The sequence below is a fragment of the Coccinella septempunctata genome, chromosome 4 (assembly GCF_907165205.1).
Source record: "Coccinella septempunctata chromosome 4, icCocSept1.1, whole genome shotgun sequence".
Classification (NCBI taxonomy): domain Eukaryota; kingdom Metazoa; phylum Arthropoda; class Insecta; order Coleoptera; family Coccinellidae; genus Coccinella; species Coccinella septempunctata.
In genome coordinates, this window is record NC_058192.1 from 20,824,412 (window position 1) to 20,847,546 (window position 23,135).

At 36.0% G+C, this 23,135-nt stretch overlaps 1 protein-coding gene across 1 annotated transcript in view; it reads left to right on the top strand.

Moving 5' to 3' along the window:
- LOC123310923 (E3 ubiquitin-protein ligase MIB1) overlaps window positions 1–23,135 on the top strand; it is a 610,270-nt gene that overhangs the window by 193,995 nt on the left and 393,140 nt on the right. The gene's annotated exons all lie outside the window — the stretch shown is intronic.

A 23,135-nucleotide genomic window follows, 5' to 3' on the forward strand; every position in this document is an offset into this window, starting at 1 on the left:
TATCAGAAAAAATTATAAAGGAAGATATTGTTTCTTTTGACTGTTGAACTTTATGTTCAAGTCGAATACTCATCCTGTATAATTAAAAAAAAATTGTTGCAGTCAGCAGTCTATTCAAATATTATTCCATTATTTTTACCAACGTCATCAATCGTTTTTTCATATTTTATTCCTCCATTGATGGAATTTTATTTTCTGTCTCAATATAGGAATAATATAAAGGATATATTTTCAACAAATTTCCGTATCAATATCTCCGATCTTCGTAACGACTTCAGCTCAAGAAAAACGACCCTGCCACATACAATTCGCCAGGGATTATCTCCGGATATACGTGAATATGATATAATACTTTCCAATTCCAGTTCGGAACTATAAACCGAAACAATAAAAGGAACATAGAAGCAGAAATAAAAGTGTTCCGTCTATTCCATGAAAGCAAATGGTGCGTTCTTAACCGGCGCCAAGAAGTTTGATAGTGGAATTTCGGTAGATATCTTTCGGAGTTGTGCGTCTCCTGTAGTTTATAATTCTCGTAAAGCCGCTGCATAATCGCTAGCGATAAAAATATCCGAAGAGTTGGAATATTATTTCTCGTATTAGAGCACGCCACATAACCCTGCGAACAGGTAAAGTTCACGGTTCTATTGCATGCTTGTAGTTTTGCTTTTAGAAGGACAGAGTTCTCTATTTCAACCTGAAAATATGGTAGCTGAAAGTTTATCTGCTTTGGCATGGACAACTACAAATTTTTGTGGCCAATTTATTTTGCTCATGAATTTCGAATTGTATTGTTTGAGATCGAAAATGATTATTCCTGCTTCTCCTATTTATACTGATAGAGTGAGTATAACAGGTTGAATTGGCCCTTGAACGAAGATGATTGTCAGATGGTTTTTATACTGAAGGGCGTTCCATCGATTTGTGAATCGGCTATAAGAAAGAGCAGCTAATGTTTATTATTTACAGATTTATGGGCTTATTGGAAATATTAAACATTTCATTCAAGAATGTAACACAACAAATTTTATTTGGGCCTTTTATTGTTGTTTCATTAAAGAATTATTTCTTGTACAAGGTGATTCTCGTACAAATATTTCAACAGTAGATTTTTGAGGTCAAAAGAAACACTTCTTTTCTATACCAAACGTTTAACCAGAGTATTGACCGTCTTGAAGGAGATTTGAGTGTTTTCTGTGTACGTTCCATACAGTTTGGTGATGTTTCCAGATACCTGATCAAAAAACCTGACATTTCTGTAGTGCCTATGCTTAGCTTTACTAGCGAGCGACTTGTTCAATTGTCTATTCATGTGTTTCAGATACCTATGTCTTTTCGGAACCATTCATTCCGGCAGTCTGTTGTATAATTGATGATTTTTTCTTAATGTTGGTGGCATTAAGCGGAATGTCAAACAATCTATCAAACATACAGTGAAAGGTAGAACATTTTTGAGTGTATGCTTAGATGTTGAAATTATTAGAGTCAGTAGTTATTGTTGGTAACTTAGGTTACTATTATCTTTTCCAATAATCAGATCCAAAAATGGCAACCCGGTAGTTACTTCTAACTCATACGTAAATTTGATGGAAGGGCACTTCCATCAAATTTACATGTTTTTTTCAATATCTAACTTTAGATTTGTGTTTTGTTTTTGCTGAGGGTATGCTCAGGTTAATTGTGATATACCTCTATTCAGTTATTGATGATGGTTTTTAGTAGTATTTTTTTAAATATATCCATCATTTCAACTCATTTTTCAGAAAATTTCTTATTACTTCATTGAATTTAAAGTAAAACAGAACCAGTATAACGATCAAGTCATCGTCATCAGCAGTGTTTCAACGAAACGAAATTAATTCGAAACTGGGAATTAAACTACAGTAGCTTCTCAAAGCTTCAAATTTTGTTGAAATTATACTACTAAATACAAATATTCACGGATATCAACTGAAATAATATTGCTGAATATAAGAAATATTGGTCAGGAAGCAGGACAATATTCCAAAATGGTTTTATTCCAAAATGGTTTTGGAATACGGCATATAAGTATGGTTTGAATTGTTAAAATTTTTAAATTGAGATATTTTTCGAACTCCCCGTTAAATTCTTTACAACTCTGATTACAGGACTGTTTTGAAAGAGCAGGTACTTTGGATGCTACACAAGACAGAAAGTACATTTTAGCCAATTTGAGAAAATAGTCGTCTTGCAGTCGTCATACCTTACAAATTAGTCCGATTTTAAAGGGGAGAGGTCAATCGACGCAGAATTCAAAGCTCTCTAGTTGGCTGCTAGGATGCGTTGTTCAGAACTTAAATCCCAAAACTTGAAGAAAATTCGAAATCTGTGAATTTTTTGGGCCACCAAGACTTAAGATGCCTACAGATTACTCTGACGTGACGTGGGACCACGTCATAAACCAAAATCACAGAAACTTGAAAGTAACGTTGAGTTCTTCAGGTAACGTTACGTTGCGAGACCAGGAAAATGTCGTTAGAAAATACGTTTCGTTCAAGTGTAAGTACAGTAACGTAGAGGACAATGTTTTTGGAATGAAAATTCCACGGGAATATAACGTTGCCATTCGATTGAAGTAACGTTGCTACAACACGAAATTTTAATGTTGATTCTAAAATAAAATTTTATTCGTTTTTCTGTCCCCACTAGCCTTATGATTGTTTCCATTAGCCCGCATTATCTATTATCAAACATGGTTCATCAAGACAACCGCATCGTCCTACCCTACATCGGTGTTAACCAAACCGCCGCAGCCTATAGTTCATAATATCATATTTACAATATATCTATATCAACTGTCATCCGCTCAATATCTTTTTTTAATATCACCATTGAGTAATTTTTGCGTATTATTTGAGTTATTATTATTGGGGTTGAATACTCAAAGATATCACTTATTACCAGTCTCTTGAATTGATTCAAATTATAAGCTCATCTCATAACTATTGGTAAATGGTAGAACATACTCAATCCATTATGAAAAAGTTATCGGTTTTACAATGAATATACGTTGAGGAAACACCACAGGATCACGTATCATATTCGTGGCTACAGTAAAGAGTTGTTGAATCATTTCGTATACAACGTTGATGTATTTAATGTTTCTTATTCCCTATTGAATATACGTCGAGGAAGTACGCTAAAGACACGTTACATATTGGTGACTACAGTAACGAGTTGTTCGGTGGTATCGTATTCAACGTTAATTTAATGTTTCTCACTTTCTATTGAATACACGTTGAGGACGCACTGAAATTACAACATTTCATGTTAGTGGATTCAGTAAACAGCTAAATCATAAACGATTATATGTGAAATCAACGTATGGTGGAATTTAGGTTTCGAAATAATAACGTTACAACGAGTAGCCAATTTCCCCCACCACATATAAACGTATAATACACGTGTGTGTGTTTATTGGGAATGCGCATGATTCAAAAATATAACATACGATTCTGCGCGGAAGCGTTCAAAATGTTCTGACGTGGAGTGGGACGTGCATTTCCACATCACGTCAGAGTAATCTGTAAGGACCTTAACGCTCAACCCCTAGTAGAGTATAAACTTAGGTTTTCAAGAATATCCTAAGGTTTAAACTGATTTCCAGCTGTTTTTTATTGGACTACTAGACTGGTGCCATCTTCTCAAAAAAACTATGTTAAAATAACATCCTTATGTCTCCATTGAGATCTGTGCCAAAAGCTGCCATAATCAGCTCTCCATCGTAGAATTGAAATTAACGTGAGAACTAAGTTTCGAGCTGCTCAGTATGCGCACCATCCGAAACGGCGTCGAAAACAAAATAGGAATAATAGAGCAGAACGTGGTATTGTTTCATCATAAACTCCGAATTTCCCTGCTGCAGAATACAGTGATGCAAATTATAAAGTTTCGTAGCACCGAAATCGGCCTGTCCGATTCTCGAAACTGTTCAGGAGCAGCCCTCGATTGGGGATCGCAGATCACGGCCGGTTCCCGTGTAAGGCGTCATATCGGAGGTTGACCGATGCCTGAGGGTCCGTACTGATAAATAATGCAGGATCCAGATGTTTGCGGAAGATTATTATACTGAGACAACAAACGGCGGGGAGGTATATATTCGCATATCTTGTTTTCTGATCCACGTGAATTCACGAAAATTTACGAAATATTTTTATTCTTCAATAGAATTACTGAATACACAGAATTTTCATAACATTGTTATTTTATTCGGCTGTGAGGGAATTAATTATAGCACATTCGTATTTAAAGGTATTTTTCACAACAGAAGGTCGAACTGGTCAAAATAAAGCGTTTCTCCAAAAATCACTCCTACAAAACTTTCAAAATGACAAAGTGGAAAAAAATTACAAATGATTACCGGAATGAATCCTAATACGATCGCAAAGCAATGGATAAAACTTTCATGACTGACTCAACCATATGGTTTCGTTTAGGATATTGCCTCGCTCAATTTTTCAAAACGAAACATTCTATTTGTATATTCTGTTTTGATAATTCATCTTAGGTTTAGTGATATACAGGTTGAGTCTGCGACTCATACAAATATTTCAACAGTAGATTTTTGAGGTCGAAAGAAGCACTTTTTTCTTATACCATTTTTTCCGATTCGGCCCTGATAAAAAGATATATCCATTTCAAGTGTTCATAATGAGCTGTGCCACCCCTGGAAAAACAAAATTACCTTTAGAATAACTAGCAAAATCTGTGACACTACACATATGTGCATCTTTTAAACAGAGTTGTATTCGGCCAAAGTACCTAAATTTTCGAATTTCACAGATACTCTTTAATTTCGAAAAAACATCAAATTACCTACTGAAAAACGCCGTATTATACGAAAAATATGACGAACAGGTCTTGTATATCTCTGTGAGGTTTTTTTGTTTAAGTATGGTTCTGAAAATTCTATAAATAATACCTACATTTGTAAGTAACTGGAATGTGTATGCTATGATGGTTTATTGAATATTGGTTCATATTAATTTCTGGTATATGTATATTTTAAAAATTCAACTAAGTTTATTAATTCAAAACAATCTATTGCACAGAAATAACACCTTGGACGTATAGCAGATCACTATTTACTTTTGTGTCCTAGTCAAAGCTTCATTTATTGTCCACAATTTCAATTTTTGTAAATTTTTTTTAAATAACAAATAAAAATATAGCACATCCAACAGCGTTTTTCATTGATATCAATTGATTCCAAACAATGTTTAGATGAAAACTAACATCCTGATCACAAAACAAAACCAGGATGTTTGTTTTCTGATCGAAACAAAGTCGATATTGAAATTCAACACAAGGAATAGAATTCGAATTTCGGGCCCCTCAATTAAAAAACAGAAAACTGTTATTAAAAAGTTTTTCTGTATTGACATTGCGTTTTCAGCGCCATCTTATGGTCAGGCCAAACTGACCGAAATGTAGTTGATTTTTAGTACTAGAGATATGAGGGCGTTTCCTATCTTTCTACACTATAATCTTTGGTAACGAAGAGATGAGTTCCATCTGTTTTCGTTTTTCATGTTGAGCATTGTCATGCCTACATCGGGACAAGGACTGATGGTCATGTCTGGTAATTTTCTACATTTTTCTTAATCGCGCTTCACTTTCTTTTTATTTGAAACAATTTCCCCAGGGATATATGCCTTTTATTGGAAAGGTGAATTTCCTTCTTTTAGAGTTGAAGCACTTTTCTGGTTTAAATTTATATTATTATTATATATAGAATGTATGGAAAGTTATATTCATGTAAACATTCTTCATGTAATAATTTATTTGAAATATCTTTATGTTGCTTTCTCACTGATTTCGTTGAAGTGAGTTAGTTCTTCATCAGGGAATTTTTGAAACATCCTCGGCTCCTTATGCCGTAGTATATCGTCCGTCCAGTTTCAAAAAGAAGGATGGAATGGAAATGAACATTCGGAATCGAAACAAGGACCTCTCCCCCTCTTCAGTGAAAAACTTCCATCCGAAAGTTTTTGTTCCTTTCTAAGAGACGAACGATGGATGGCGGCGGACCGAAGGGTCGCATATATCGCCAGAAAAAAATACACGGTCAGCGTCCGGAACAGAAACACGATAAATGCATCCCGCTCGGAGCGAGCCGCAAGGATACAAAATGCGACCATGGGTTCATCTTGTGTGCACGTATTTTTTGTTGTTATCCTTTGGCCGGTCCTCCGCATTCCTAAATTGCAGTTTGCGAGGCCACCGGAACCATCAACCCCGGCTACTGTGCAGTTTTTTCCGGTGGAAGAAGCATACGTTATTGTCTGCGTCTTGCATGCAAGGATGCCGTTCCTGATGACTTTTTGCGACTTCTGCAGGCGAGGCTCGCGGTAATTTCAGGGTGTCAGTCCTTCATAATTGATGAATCTCATTCTATTCCTGAGTTTTTCCTCCTAAGCGTGATGGATTATATTTTCATGTGACGAAAATAACATAAAAACGTTACAATTTTGGCATACCTACTTGTTTGCGTTGTCCAAATCATGTTGAAACAATTATATTTCAGTACACCTCGAATCAGTACAGGTTAGAATCCTGGGAATTTCACACTTCGATGAGCAACATGGGGAACGTTTGTTATTTAGCTGAAAAAGGACGTGAGGATGACAAGTGAAGTAGTTCGAAACACATGCTAACCGGAATAAAGAGAACCATAGGCTACCATCGTCCCCATTAGTCCTGCCACCGTCGCTAAATTTTAAAACTCCCTCTGTTTTTTATTTTTAATGTCACACTATATGAAATGGCATCTTTAGAATCCTCTTCAAATTCCGTATCCAACTATATATAGGGTGTTGTAAGGTGAAAATGTTGGAAAAAATCCAAGGAATCCATAGAACTTTATTTTAGGCGACCACTGCTCAGATCATTTTAAAGAAATAAGGTCTCTCACATATTCTCGCTAAAAGTAACTGATTTTTATAGGCTTCGAACTCAAATTCGAGCTTTAATTCACCTAGTCGGATATCATGCTCACAGTAGTCACAGCCCCACCAATTTTTTGGCTTCTCGTTTCCATAGAATGTCCTTTTCCATTTCTGTCAGACCCCTGGTTTCTAAAGAAAAAATTAAAAATTACTTTTCAGGTGCCATCCTTATAGTTGGGGAGCCAAAAGAGAAATTAGGGATTTATTCGAGCGTGTCAGATTTATATAAGGGGAGACACTTTGGACCCTGTAGAACACCTCTTCCAAAAATTAGACCTGTATATAGGGGGAATTGTCTAGGATAGCCTGTCAGAATAGTAAAAAAAAAACGATCATTGTACATACTCGGGCGTGCCAGATTGAGATATACCAAACTTCTTTTCTTAGTTTGAACATAATAAGAAAATAATAGGAATAACGGAAAAAATATAATCTGACAGTTTTATCCAGCTGAAACAATAAAAATTGGCCATGAAGGTCACAAAAATCAGATTTTTTGAATTATCTCCTCTCCTGGGCTTCAAATTGTTTTCGCATTCATTATAGGAATCGTAGAGCATAAAATTTTCTAAAAATTTTGTCTGAAGCAATTTTTTACACGTTTGAATGTTTTTGAGACGAATGGCGATGAATGTACATTAGACTGGGTTTCTACATTGACCTCGGCCTTTCGCATGTGTGGCTAAGCTCCCCTTTCTTATCGCCTTCTAACTCGCTTCTAACGATTAAGAGTATGTAAAATTGCTTCAGGCAAAAGTTGTATGAAATTTCATTATCTACAACTTTCAAAATGAATACAGAACTGATGAGAGGTATAGGAAGAGAGATATTTGGAAAAAATGCCTTGTTATCATCTTCAAACTGTCAGATTAAGAAATCCCACCTAATAAGGGTCAGATTAATGGGTCAACATGTCTGCAACAACGAGATTAACCATCTGTATGAAAATCTGACATGCCTGAGTATGTATTATACAAAATTTTTTTTTTTACTTTTCAAAGAGAAACTGTGAAAAGTTGTGAAGCCAACATAAGGTTAGTTTGTGAAACAGGTCATTCTTTCACTCAGTCCAACTCTCCAGAGAACGAGATTTCCTTTCTGGTCTACAAGGATGCTGACTAATCAAGAAAATTGCACTGGTGGTTTCTTTCAAAAATTAAACTAGAGTCTCTTTCTCGGATTTTTTGTTCACCATGTGAACTCTGAACATTATAAATCGGCATTCGAAAAAACGTACACAATTTATTCCGAAATATTTTTACTTAATTAAAATTATGCTTTCAGTTTCTCAGAAAGTGAAGGAGTCTATTTAATAATGGAAATCTTATATGTTTCACTTCATTGAATCCTTCTGGGAATTTTATCCTACATATTTACATTTCGTACTACTACGATATCTGTCGGCTCGGGGCATTGTCTGAAAATACAATTATTTGATGTGAAAATCCACACAATTTATTTCAGTAATTTTCTGTTTTCTCGCAACTATTCATTTGAACCTTCTGTTTATCATTTCGAGCATAAGATGGCAACAAGAAGCAAAATTCAACAAATTTTTGGTAAAACTTCACAATTTAGTTTTTTTATATTGCTTTTCGTTTTTTCTCAAAAGAAAAACTCCGGAAACTAGATTTAAAATGGTCAAAGCTCAACACCCTTCATAAAAATGATCTTACACACGAAAAAAAAGCTTTCTGCCGTTTTTATATAGGATGAGTCCTTGACTCTTATAATTCTTGAGGTCTTCTATGGTTGGTTTTCTATACCATTTTTCCGATTCGGCCCTGATAAAAAGATATAGCCATTTTAAGTTTTCATAATGAGCTATGCCACCCCTGGAGAAACAAAATTCCCTTCAGAATAAAAATCTAAATCTATGACCTTACAACTCTGTGGATCTTTTGCACAGAGTAGCATTCAGCCAAAGTACCCAATTTTCCGAATATCACATATATTTTTCATTTTTGAATATCAAATTACTCGAAAACGGCGCATTATAGGAGAAATGATGAGGAATACTTTTATTTCACAAAACATTCAAATATTCATTAGATAAGATAAGATAAGTCCAACTTAGTTTCAAGAGTTGGGTTCTTTGAATTTTTGTTATTTTCATGGTTCGTTAGGGATATTAGTAAAAAACTGGAAGACGTGGATGATATCTTGTGTTTGAAAAAGATTCATCAAATCAGAATCAAACTATATTCCGAAACTCATTCCATTCGATAAAACCGGCTGTTAGATAGAACTAAAAATAATTTTTTTATGGTATGGTAGCCTGAATTTTTTTAACCGTGCCGATTCGGAAAAGTGGTGAAAGAAAAAAGAAGAATCACTGTTGGAATATTTTTACGATTCAAAGACAGCATTCAAAGAGCTTTTGAGGAGCCATTTATATAGGGCAGGCATGGGCAAACTTTTTGAGGGGAGGGGCCAGATAAAATGAAAAATTACCTAGGCGGGCCAAAAAAAAATACACATTTTTACAAGTGATTAACTTTTTTTCGATTTTTACATCAAACATGACTAACATCCTAGAAAAGTAAAAAAAAATGACAAAAATTAACTATTGTTCGGTAGGATACGAAAGAGTATGTGAAAAATGAAACTGTGATTGAGCTTCTAAGAATTGTCCATACTCTGGTAGAAATTGGCCGTGATGATGCTAAAAGCTGGTCACTAAAGGTGCCAACAGATTACTCTGACGTGACGTGAGCCCAAGTCATAATGCGCATTATTCGAAAATCTAATATAGGATTTTTTGCGGAAGCGTTAAATTAGTCAGACGTGACGTTGACACGTGTATTCCCACGTTCCCACATTGAACGCTTCCGCGCAAAATCCGATGTTAGATTTTTGAATCATGCGCATTATGACATGGGCCCACGTCACGTTAGAGTAATCTGTAGGCACATTTATAGTCGGTTGCTTACGCTGCTATTCATAGTTTCATAGTGGAAAACACCTGTTCACATAACAATATGCAGTTCTTCCCGAGATATTATGATTATTCATTAAATATGCCCACGATACCAGATTCCGCCCGTCATATTTGGTGCTCCAGTACTAAGGCTGAGCCTCGAGCACAACTCTATGCAATTTGAATAACAAATTGGTGGATTTTTATTTGAGGGATTCGGGGCTGAAGTGAACCAATTCCATGCAGCCTAGTTTTGAGATACATGACATACAAGTTGTTTATCACCAATTAATTCAAAAGTGACTTCTTTAGATTTGTGTAAAGTGAATGTAAGCATATACTTACATTCTAACTTGAGTCATGTCCCAAAACTAGGCTGCATGGACTTGGTTCACTTCAGCTATGAAGCCCCCATTTATCAGTCCTTCTTCCAGCTAATTTGTCGTCTTCGATGTATAATCTTCAACATTTTAAGATGATAATAAACAGTTTGCAACTTACGCTTCGAGTATCAGGTCGCTTTTCCTTATCAGGCGGTCAAACTTAGAAAACAAAAATACTGGTGATTGTTTCAAAATCTTGACGCGGGCCGGATTAGACTTTCACGTGGGCCGGACCTGGCCCGCGGGCCGTAGTTTGCCCATGCTTGATATAGGGTGTCGAAAATAAAAGTTCGAACGTTCTATTTGTGGAATGGGCCAAAATTTCGCACAAACTGCAGTTCGATAGTTATGAAGGTAAACTCATTACCGCATTTCAAAATTGTTTTTCACTCAATTTACGGAGGAATTTATTAAGTACTTATCCGTTCTTCGAATTCTACATTGCTCGCCACGAGATAGTGATGAGACACGAAAAATAATAATTGTCGAGTAAAATAATCTATTTCAATCTTGAAACTTTTCAGCGGATTGAGTTCATACGTGTATTATCGGGAATTGGCAGTTTTCGTCCTCAGTTCCGATTCCTATCTCAACTAATGTAATTTCCCCTGCGGAAATTTAGTTTTCACAACTGCTATTCGATTCAATTGAGAGACTGAAAAACGGGATTGTGTAGCAACCAAAATTTATGGTTGCAATTTGGGCATTCAGACTGTATAATACGATTATATATCCAATTTGTGCTAAATTACAAGAGTTGAAATAGCTAGCTACAGATTAGAACATAATACCCCCGGTTTTACCTTGAACACTAATTATTGCACGTACGTTATATTATACCCGCCGATATGCGAGCATACCTTATAGAGGTGGGGGAAACCAATATTTTCCTGTTGAGTGCATCAATGCATAATAACTAGAAAATTACACTCTAGGGATAACCGGGGCTGTGCGGGAATAGTATAGGTTCCTGATAGATAGCTCAGATAGGGTAGGAATTAAGCGAAATAAAGAAGAATTTTGATTTGGACTCAACTCTTGGAGACACGGAGATATCCACATTTCAAAAGAATGGAAACAGGGAGCTTTATTTCAAAAATTAGTTTTTTTTTGTGCAGAAACTTCAGCATAATGAGATGAAAAAATTCTAGTTGAAATAGGTCGTTATAAGACCATAGATCATTTGTGATCTGAATTATAGAAAAGAGAAAGAGCCTTAGAAACGAAAGCAGAGTGAAGAACCGAATCCTATCTCTTCTCACCTGTAACTCTTGAGGCTGAATTCTCTTTGTTTAGGAGACTGTTCTATCTTTTACATCAATGTACTTCCATTTGACTGATACCGTTACTGACGAAAAGAGTCCATCGATTTGTTCCATTTTCATCGAGGTGCGGTTCTGACGAGGTCCAATAAGATCGAAACAATGGTCAGCCTACTCTTGCTTGATGAAGTTGTCTTTCTGTTGATGCTCACAGTGATGTTTCTCGAGTAGTTCGATTGAGATCGTTATATTCGTTAATTTCAACATCGATGAATGAATTTGGATTACATAAGAAATCTTCAGTTTGTGGATTTCCGTTCCGTTCAGAATCACCATGTATAATTATGTATGATTCTATAATAATATAGAATAGCGGTCCCTATGGACCGCTACTGTTTTTGGTTTATGTTAACGGTCTCTTTTCTCTGGACATGGACGCGAACATTTTATCTTTCGCTGATGATACCGTGGTTCTCTTCACTGAAGCTACTTGGAAAGAGGTTGAGGAAAAGGCGGAACACACTTTGGAAATCAGAGATTTCTGGCTTTGTGAATGGATTTGACATTAAACCTGGAAAAAACAAAATTCATGAATATATTCTGCAATAGATCGAATCTGCCAGACATTAAACAGTTACCTGGGAATAGAAAATCATCAGTGTGGTCTTATTCTTTTACTGCAAAAGTAAAAGAATAAGACCACACTGATGATGATTGGTCATGAACATAAACAAGACTTGGAAATCAATAGGGCAGAGATCCTTCTACTACATGGCTCCTAGTTTATTTGATCAGATTCTGCCGTTTATAACAAATGTAGCCATCTTCACGTCGTTCGGAAGAAAACTAACAACATGGCTTGGTAGCTTGAAAAAAGATGAAATTCTGAAAATGATGAGCACTGGTCTGAATCGGATGGGGTTGTTTTTGATTGGTCCATCTTGTTCGTGTGGGTTTTTTTCGTTTTCTTCGAGAGCTGTTATTTATTTGTCAATATCAAATATGATGAATGATTTAGAATGGGTATTGTAATGTCTTTTTCTCGGAATACTCTAGCGCCAGCTATTCTTTAAAGGGAAAATATCAAACCTACCCCAGTAGCTTCGTGTCGAAGACAAGGTTCCGCGGTGTCTTGGGTGTTAGCGACAACCAGTGAAAGTCAAAATCAATACAATACAAATTATATTTGTCGGCTCATAAAAGGAAACAAAAATGGCACTATTATAAAATCCGTACAGTGAAAAAAACTCGATATAATGTGTTGAACGAAAACAGTCTACTTTCTACACTTGAACAGGTTCGTCTCGGAATCAGAAACAACAATATTAGTGAATTTACAGTTCAAAATGGACGGAATGAAACAGGGGATCCGATCTCAAACGTGATACAGGATTTACGGACGTGTTCGCCAGCCAGAACCTAAGACTCACACTTAACGGACAAGTATCAGACCTCAGCCAGGTTAGGGGATGAAATAAGACGGCACCGACTCACGACAGCTCACCCCTAGGTGCGTTCTGCACTCCCTGAGTATCCACGCCAGCTTTAATAACAGCAGAGGTGAGCTTTGAAAAACAGGCGATGAAGGAAGTTTAGCCACTCCAACGTGCGTTCTGCACCCCCTGAGTATCCACGCCATCGGGGTGCTTTACTAGCAGTAGAAGTGGAGCTTAAAGTGTGTTATAGGAAGGGTAGAAAGGGAGGCTGAAGTTCCAACAATATTAAAAAAAAACGGAGTGTCGTCTTACCTATGGTTTCGGTACGGGCACTTGCACTCGGAAATTTAAAACCACCAAATAGAAGTGGACCAAAAAAAAAGAAATTTCATTCTGACGGGTGAAAAACAAACTCAAAGTAAAATAAATATTCTTAACGGCAGAAAAAGTAAATGAAACTCGTCGTCACACGTTAGTATTCGGGGCAGTTAATCGTAAGTGAAGTGACCTGCGGGGGTAGGTACACCTGATTTTTATACCCACAGGGGGGTGCGGAAATCAGATGTGTCCCGGCCGTCGAAAATCGGTAGATGTCTTAATTTCGATTCATCTGTGCTTGCGAACAAAAACTCGGTTATTTTTCAATTCAGGATGTTTTATACAGTGCGACATCGTTCTTCAGAACAGAAAAACGAAATAAAAACGGTGCGGAATGTTTGCAATTCCGAACGATGTCGGAATCCTCAATTGGAAACTGAAAATATTCCTCTCAAAATTAATTCAAAATAAAATTCCTTAAAATGAGGGGGCATTTTTGCCAGAAAAATACACCTTCATTACAGTATTCCCATAACAAGTTTTACTTCTTGGGATTCCCTGATTTATTTCCGATGTTATGAAGTATCTATGCTTATATTGTGATTATTTTGATGGAAATAAAATTATTATTATTATAATATTATTATTATCTTGCAAGCTTGCATACAGGAGATAATTATTATGCTTTTATAGTACTTTATCAAACTCATCAAGTCGGGTGCATTTTCGTTAGATAACCCAAAAACCCACATCCCCGTCATCCCGGAATGTGAGTTCCGGGAAACGCTCGCGAAACGACCGGCGGAATAAAGAAGTTACGAGGGTTCTCCGGGCGACGTAACGACGCGATACCGCGCGACGACACGTTATGCCGACTCACACAATCGCCGGAAACGACGACGTTATGCCCCACTCCGGTACCGGTCTCGAACGGGCTACCGTCCAATTACGTATGTATTATACCCCCTTTATGATCTGATAACGTCGCAGGAATTTTGCAATATTAAAGTTTAATGTTTCCTAGGACAAATTAGACTCCCGGGGTTTGGGGGATCTGGCCCGTATATATCAGGGCCGGGTGAGCACTGTTAATCGATGGTCTGTTCAGTCCATCAGGCAGGTGCGGTGCAGCGTTTTACACCAGTACACCACTCCTTATTATTAGCCCAGTAAAATAAGTGCAGGGTAACGAAAAAATTAAAAAGATTTATTGCTGAAATGGTTTCAGGCATGTCCCAAAATGAATAACTCAGGTTTTTAGATTCGGCAGAGTTGTGAGGCTGAAATGTACGCACAAAAGGGGTGTTTTTCGATCATATCTGCTGTGGGACTGAACATTTCGAAAAAGTTGTTCTTATAAAAGTCGTGGAGCATCAAATTCTGCGTCGAATGAGATGTTTCGTTTCAGAGTATATGAACTTGAATTATAAAATATTTTCAAGGAGAATCTACTTCCGGTTTAAGAATGTAACTTCGTTATTTCACATTCAACACCCTGCATATTTATACATATTCAAATTCTTCGTTCAATTCTACACTGATTTGATGTATGGTATGCGCAACCACTCAAGCGATTTTTGAATTATAGCCTGATTATCAAATTTGTTAAAAAGAAAATTGTCACAAATTAGTGTCCATATCTTCAAAATCCCTTATTATAAGAATTTTGTTTGGAAAAGTGGAGCAAGAGAAAGTACGGTGATACTGTTTCTTGTATAACTTATGAGGAAATATTATACAGGGTGTCTGAAACAGGGTTCCAGAGTGTGCCTCAATAAATCTATGATATCTCATTTTTTTCAAATGGCAACCCTATAATTTTGTAATTTCAATCGATTGCTCGTCAAAAACTTGTTAGCGTGCCTTTAAAATCGGTATGTTTGCCGTCATCGAATAAAATTCGAATTTCACGACTGAAGCCAGGTTTCGCACAGTCAGATTATTTTGTATGCTTGTTTTGAAGTAGGCTATGTAAAGAACTGTCATTCTTACTTTTTTTTCTGATCAAGCACTATGCAAAACATGCAATAATAATTACTCTAGAATGATATATCAAAAGTATGTTCTTTATTTGCGGCAAATGTTTCGCATAGTGCTTGATTAGTAAAAAAAAATGATAGTTCCTAACATATAGCCTACTTCAAATCCTGGCTTTAGTCGTGAAATTCGAATTTTATTCAATAACGGCAAAACAACATGCAATGTTTGGGACACCCTAACTATTTTTCGAAGAACAATCGAATTACAAAATTTCACAAAAAAAATCTCACAATGAGGGATTTTCAAGATATGGGTGAAAATCAGCAGTTCATGAATTATTGGGATTCTTGTGAAAAACATGGTGGAAGGGTCCACTTTCCCGAATATTTCTGCTGGGGACGTTTCTTCCGAAAAAAATTTTAACTATTTTTAATTCAGCCGTATTTAGTATTATGACACTATTTGCTGTTTGGATCGAAAATGTACATACAGGGTGTTTATGAGATGATCGAAGATCATCAAGTTGTTGAAATCTAATTCATGAAACAAGATTTTCAAATTACAACCTGCTTTTTTTATTATTTCAGTCCATTCTACGTGAAGAAGAGGAGGTGTTTACCTGAATCAACCCTATAGCTAAATTCAATACTCGAAATGGGGAAAACAACAACGACCTGATCGATTAGTCTGTGGCAGAAACCACAGAAGGAAACTGAAATTCGATATTTCGTGCAATAAATTTGACACTTCATTAATTGTACCAAATGATTTTTTTGTTAGGATTGTTGATTGTTGAGAAACCATGAAATGTTAAAATTCTTCATCGGAATACAGAATTTTAGTTTTCATTTGTGTTTTCCAGAAGTCACAGATCAATCAAGAAGTTCGAAATTGCCACTCTACCTTATTCCAGTTTTTTTTGAGAACTCTGAAAATAATGAATTTAGGCAACCCCTTATTTCACTTAGAATCGACTGAAATAATGATAATAGAGATAGGTTGTTATGTAAAAATCTAACCCAGAATACATTTCAAGTCCAAACGGCAAAACGAAAATTTCACCAATGAATTGCCAATATAAAACTACGAAATTACGAAGTTGAAAAAATCATCGATCGAGTGTTATTTTCATCGACAGAAAGCCACCCAAAATCAAGATTAACACACACCTACGTCAATTTATCTCTTTCTTTGGGAATAAAAATGGCAAATTATGTAGAAGAAAATATGGGAAATCTTGACTTGGCATTCCTGATAGTAGAAAGAATGGACCAATTAGCATACCACAGATGAGACCAATCCAAACGTTCAAGGAGAATCTTTGCTGGAAATGTGTGTATTCACAATGTCAGGAATTGGCAGTCCAGTATTGGAAATTTCATAGAATTCCTTTCAATTTCAGGAGGTGATAGCTCCGCCATCTTTAACGTTTTATGTTACGATTTTTGTCAGAATAATTTATTTTGATTGGTTGTACCTCCTGTCGAAAAAAACCTCATGTTTGAAAACACCCTTTATGATTAATATTGTGAAAGATAACCGATATGAAATAGCAATGAAAATAAATTGAATGACATTTTACTAGATAGGAACGCGCAATATACCTAATATAACATATGAAATAAACAATTGAAACGAACTCCCGCATAATACCTATTATTTTCGTTCACACTTTTCTTTCCGTTCTCTTTGCACGGAACAGGGATTCTTCCTCCAAGCAAATATACAAGTTATATTGCCATGGAATTCATTAGGATGGCGGGCCCTCCAACACACACACCAACCCCGGCAGCGAGGAGTAGTTACCGTAAAAGCCGTTACGAAACATTTCCAGCTGTAAATTTCTTCGGTAACGACCGTGCAGAAATAACAGGGCACCATTGTACGTCCTGTCCTGGCATTCTTTAACATTTGCGAAAGGATATATACGGGATAAATTAGATGAGCGTCATCGGTGCCTGAAATAATTTGGTATATGGTTGGCGCAATCTCGGTATTATTGGTACGGCGATTATTCTTGCTTGTACTGTTTCTATCAGAGAATTTTCACATACATCTCCTCTGAGATCTATGCAGTGTTTTGAAATTCGGAAAAAAAAACGAGGAAAAAAATTTATTTCACATCTCTCAAAAAGCAAGTATGTTTATTTTTGAAACTTAATAGGTTTGTTCGTAGAGTGGTTTGCAATGGTTGTGAAGTGTACGGAGCAAGCGCAATTCCATTCTAGGGTAGCGAAAATCCATTTGCGCTTGCTCTGTACAGTTCACAACCGTTGTGAACCACTCTACGAACAATCCTAATATATATATTCTCCTCCAACGTCCATCTTCGAAATTTTTTCACAACAAAAGGTCATTTTCTTGTATGAAATTTCTGAAAAACAACTTTTTTCAATCTCACAAATAAATGATCCTTCTTTCAGAGAAATCCTTTGTCTTCACCCTATTGTATCGAAGATATAAACTGAGCATTACTGAGTTCCTCTATAAATCAACGTATATTCATAACATTTTATTGATTAATCCTTCAAGACGAGGCTTCGAAACATCAAGCACCTACATGTAATTATCGAATTATTCATACAAAACTGATAACTAACAGTTCTAAAAATAGTTCGAAATGCCCTTCATTTCATGGCACGCAAACTGTCTTTTATCAAGGACTGTTTTGAACCCAGTGGAATGGCCGCATAATTTTATATCACTTGTGAACGCGCCATATTTATCCCTATTTTTATTCTCTTTCGAAAAAATTTTTTTTTTTATTTAGTGGTTAGCTTTGGAAGCTATAAGGACATTGGTAAATGAAATACACATCAAAATATACCCGAATATATTCCAAAAGGTTTCGAAAGGAAGAAACAACACTTGTTACGAAAGGTTTTTTGAAGAAAATTTTTCCCTGACTGTTCAAATACAAAATTTTTTTTCTGAAAATTTTTAATAGAGATATATATGGCCGTTTCGAAAGAGAATCTCACACAAGATAACAAGAGAATATGATATGATGCAGAGCATTCATCGACCCATAAAAAAATCCTAGTGCGTGCAAGAAATTGAAGGTTACTTCATAATTGTTAAATAGCAGTTTAGGAAGAATAATACAATAATTATATGGTTTTATGATTTCTATATATTATAAGGGTTTTTTATCTGAATATGGTCGAACGAAAAATCTTACTTCACTTCAATGATCTGTTGCCTTTTGTGGCGATGATATTGAACTGAGATATTATCGAATCAAAATAAGAAAAAAGATTCACGACCCAACTTTGTTCGAATGAACTTCTGAAATGATAAAATTTTCACTCGACCCACATTCCCTATTACAAACCAACATTGGTGCATGTCTTTTTCAACTCGGGGGATGTGAAATCAGGATTGTAAAATTGTAATCAACGCATTTTCCTCTCCAAACAAAAATTGACAGGTTTGAAACGTTTCGGAATACCCATTAGTTAGCTAGTAATTGCTAGTATCTAGGTAGTCGATTAAGATTCGAATATACCATTGATACATTGACCGTATCATGAGAGTGATCTTACTGATTTATTAAAATCTTTGGAGTGTTTTCAATTAAAAATATTATTTTTTGTTGCAGGTGAGCTAATGACTGTTGACTCAGAGTAATAACAAGAAGTCTGGTAAGCATTAAATTCTGTTTGCAATAGCGTTTTGCCTGACATAATTTATCAATGGACGAGTCCGACTAATTTTTTCAACTTTGTGAATATACGAAAGAGCTATTATTGAAAAAACTTTTTTCAATGCCGTTTGTGCGTTTCGGTTTTCCTAATAATTTCACAATCCTCTATGGTTATCAAATCTAAGTGAAATAATACAAAAGTAACTATACAGAGTGTGAATGAATAGTTGCGAAAAAATTTGAGGGGTGAATCCTTGTCAACAAAATAGTTTTGATTATGGAATAATTTTTTAAGAGCAGCCTTTGAAGATTTCACCTCAGAAGCAATTTAATTTTTTTTTTCATCAACCAGAAAACTGACAGAAATAACATTGGGTAGAGTGGGACCTGGAAGGCAATCAAAAAAATTTGTTGGTAAAATTGCAAGGGGTGGTAAAAACCATACCTAAAATTGTTTCGACTAAAACTTCTTCAATATCGAATTTATGTATATTTGTTGGATATCCATAATTTTCCCAAAATGAGTTTTTAAGCCACAATAGGTGGGTGAACGTAAACTTTTTTTTCTTCATACCTATTTTGCCACAGAAAAATTAGGTTTTGGTAGCTCGATTCATTTCGAAAATAAGGTTACCTGTAACTTTTTGCTGAAATTCACTGTTTTAGAAACTAGTAACGAAACCAAGAATATGTAATGTATGTGTAAGTAATGTGATGAATAAGAAACGAAGAAACATGAAAAAAGATAAAGATTTTCAGCAGGTATATCCCTACTTGATTTTTTTCAAGTGTCAGATTTTATTTCAATAGACAATTTCAATTACAATATCGACATCATCAAAATTGTTGTCAAGAATTGTTGAAATGCCAGTAATTGTTCCAGCATAGGTAGATTTCTAAGTATTCAAGATGCATTGAGAAATGTTTTGGTCCTTAGGAGCAAATTCAATTCAATTTCAGGTCTTATACAAATGAAAGGGAATCAATGGATATTTTGTAAGCACATCACGTTCAAACGACTGCACCAAATTCAATAATTCATTTTTTTTTTGTGCTTGTTATTGTCAGGACAAGATTTATCGGACGAAATATTTCATAAAAATTCCTAAGGAAACAAAAATGGATCTTTACTTTTTCTTTCGACAGATCAAGCAATCATAGAGTATATTTTACGAGGATTTTGCTTAATAATCATAATATTCTTACTTTAGAATGCTAGTTTCATATAATAACCGCTACTTTGATCTATCCAGAAAATTTTCAACTCACATGTTATAATTATAGCCTTCGTGTGCAATGTACATCCCATTTCCTCAATGAATTTTCACATCGGAGGGTAATAAATTCGCAAATACATTATATGCTGAAATTCTCGACCCCCCATCATCCTTTATATGGAGCATCTCTCTCCCAGAGGGCTGAGGGTTGCATACTTAGCGCCCGAATTTAGGGATATTATTTCCAAAAAATGGCGCAATAATTCTCCGGGAATAACCGACCCTTTCTCGGTTTTGGGGTAGTTGCAATAAACCATCGTACAATGCAGTTTGTTACCAGGCGGAAAAGTTAAAAAGTTTGGCAAATTTACTACATATTACTTTTCGGAAAGCGGTAGACGATCGTCGAAAAATAATGCGACGTTGTTTGAATAACGTTTTCGGTGCTTCAGGCCAGAGAGGGCCGGCCATTTTTGGAATTGAAGCTTAAAGGTCGACTTGACTGCGCGATAAATCTGAACTCTTGCATAAATGAAAATACCGCCGCTGGGAAACTGAGGAGTCGGTCCGAGGGTTAGGCTTTTTTTTTAATGTTATCTGTGAAGAGTTTTCATCTTGTCTTTATTTTGATGCGAGGTAAAAATGGATTAACTAGTAACTATTTCATTTATGAATGATTGATGATCGAGATGTTTCAACTGTAGTGACTTTATATACCACAGTGGCGACAATAGGCATCCAGCATCTGTTAAATACAATGTTTTCTCCGATGTCCCACCTGTTCTCAAACGACATTTAGTTGAGGTTAAAATGCGAGTAAACATGTATCGCTCTATCTGTTTTATGCATCGTAAAATGCGATTTTTACCTTTCAATTTGACCAAGGTCAACTAGAAATGTATAGATAGCTTCTGATCTCATCCTAATATTTTTGTTGTTTCAACTATGTTATAATAGTATGTTTTGGTTCATTACTGTTATGTAGATGGTTCAGAGTCTCGAATATTTTAAATAAATCAAAATTTCGGCATTTTTCCAAAGAAGCTTTTGGTTATACTGACGTACACCTGTTAAACAATCCTGATATAAGTGAAGAAGGTCATCAAACACTATTCGTAATTAAGAACAGTAGATACTTACTAGGAGACTGCAAATGTCTCATTTCTCTGAAAAAAATTGAGATATTTTCCCATAGTCACTGTTCAAAATCGGGGGTGTTATGATTCGGCAAAAAAAGAGTAAAGGACTGTATTACAAGATAATTGAGTTGGAGATGGTATGAAAACATTTATTGCATATCGTTCACAATCATAAAATGAATATATCACTTGCATGAAGCTAATACAGTAATAAAAAACACATATTAGCAACATCTCTAGACTCAGAGAGACATTTTTCAAAAAGCATAGATAATCCAGAGTAGTTCAAATGAGAAGTCACTTGAGGTCAGACTTAGACTTTGAGAATGTTCGATTAATTCAAAATCAACACAACGTTTACAGTGACAGAGCAATCAATGAAAACTGATTGCGAGAGCCTCTTTATTCCATCAGAAAAATACAAGGTTATAATAATGAATTAAATAAGAAGAGCAAGAATAATGAATATGAGAAGATCAAGAATATTATAATTGTTATGAAAAGATCAGAAATATTATAATTATATGAAAAGAGCAAGAATTATTATTCTGAGAAAAGCGAGAATATTATAATTAATATAGATACCGTTGGTCTTGATGAGTGCAAAAATTCATCAATGAATACAACATTTACAGAGACGGACTGCTTACAAGTGAGCACGATTAGAACGTCCATCAGAAAAGAAAAAGAGAAGATACAAATTATAAATCATGAGAGGTACAAATCGAGAGTACTAATGAGAGAAACCACCAAAGTTGGATTCGAGAAGTGCACAAGGCTGAAAACTAACATGTATATCGAGCACGATGAATGAATATGAAAATGCATCAATGATAGTACAATTTATAATGAGTAGATCATACCAATTGAGTGTGAACGATTACCAAAGCAGGCCTTCCAATGTGGAAACAAGTCTGAAAATCTAGTTAAGGTGTACAATATAATGAAATATTTAATCATGATTGAAGACTCGAGAACCAGAATTGAACGAAAAGATTTTGAGGGGAATTCCTCAAATGAGACTAACTGTTAGAGAAGTACTACAATAATCGAGGTTAATGAGGAGTCAATTCAACCATTTGAACAAAGAGAATGATAAGAAAAATGTGATAATGTGTAGTTTTCCGCTTTTAGAAACACTGAGAGTGGGGCTGCTGCTTCGGTCAATTTGCGCACCGCAGAATTGAAGTACTATACGTGGCCACCGGAGCTAGTCAGGAGCGCCGGAAGAGAAAGGTCGGAGAGGGGCTTCGCTCAATTTTCAACAGTCATCTATGACCCTCCATAATTCCGTTTCTAATCGATAAAAATAAACTCACCAACTAGGCTGCTCGCTCTCCCAAGACGTCCGTCTTCGAAGGTCGAACGGGGCCCATTTTCCTCGTCCAGCAAAAAGAAAGCGGAAACTTATCCAGCCCTCATGTGAAAGCGGCAAGGAATCCGATCCGAAATCCAGTTCTCCTTACGTGTATACCTCCGGGGGAAATGATGGTCAGGATATAGGAAGGACAATTGTTATTGAAGATTACTGGATAAACCCTTGAGCGCCGGGGACGCTTCGGCGCGCGTTAGGGCCGTTTTGCAAAACGCGCTTTGTGTTTGTAATCCTCGGGATTGATCTAATGGCGCGCCGTTCTCCGCAATGGGACTTGGCATTGGGACTGGAATAGACGTAGAATAGAACAGGAGTTGAACGGGCGGCTTTAATTTCGATCCCGAAAGTGGGCGCCTTCCGCCCGCTCTGCTTCTGCATCGCCTAAATTCGAATATCTTGATTTCACCTATACGGTTAAGGCCCGGGCTGTTGACGTTAAATGGCGGCGTTACGGTCGTGTTAAAACACCAGAAATATCGACGTGGAAGGGG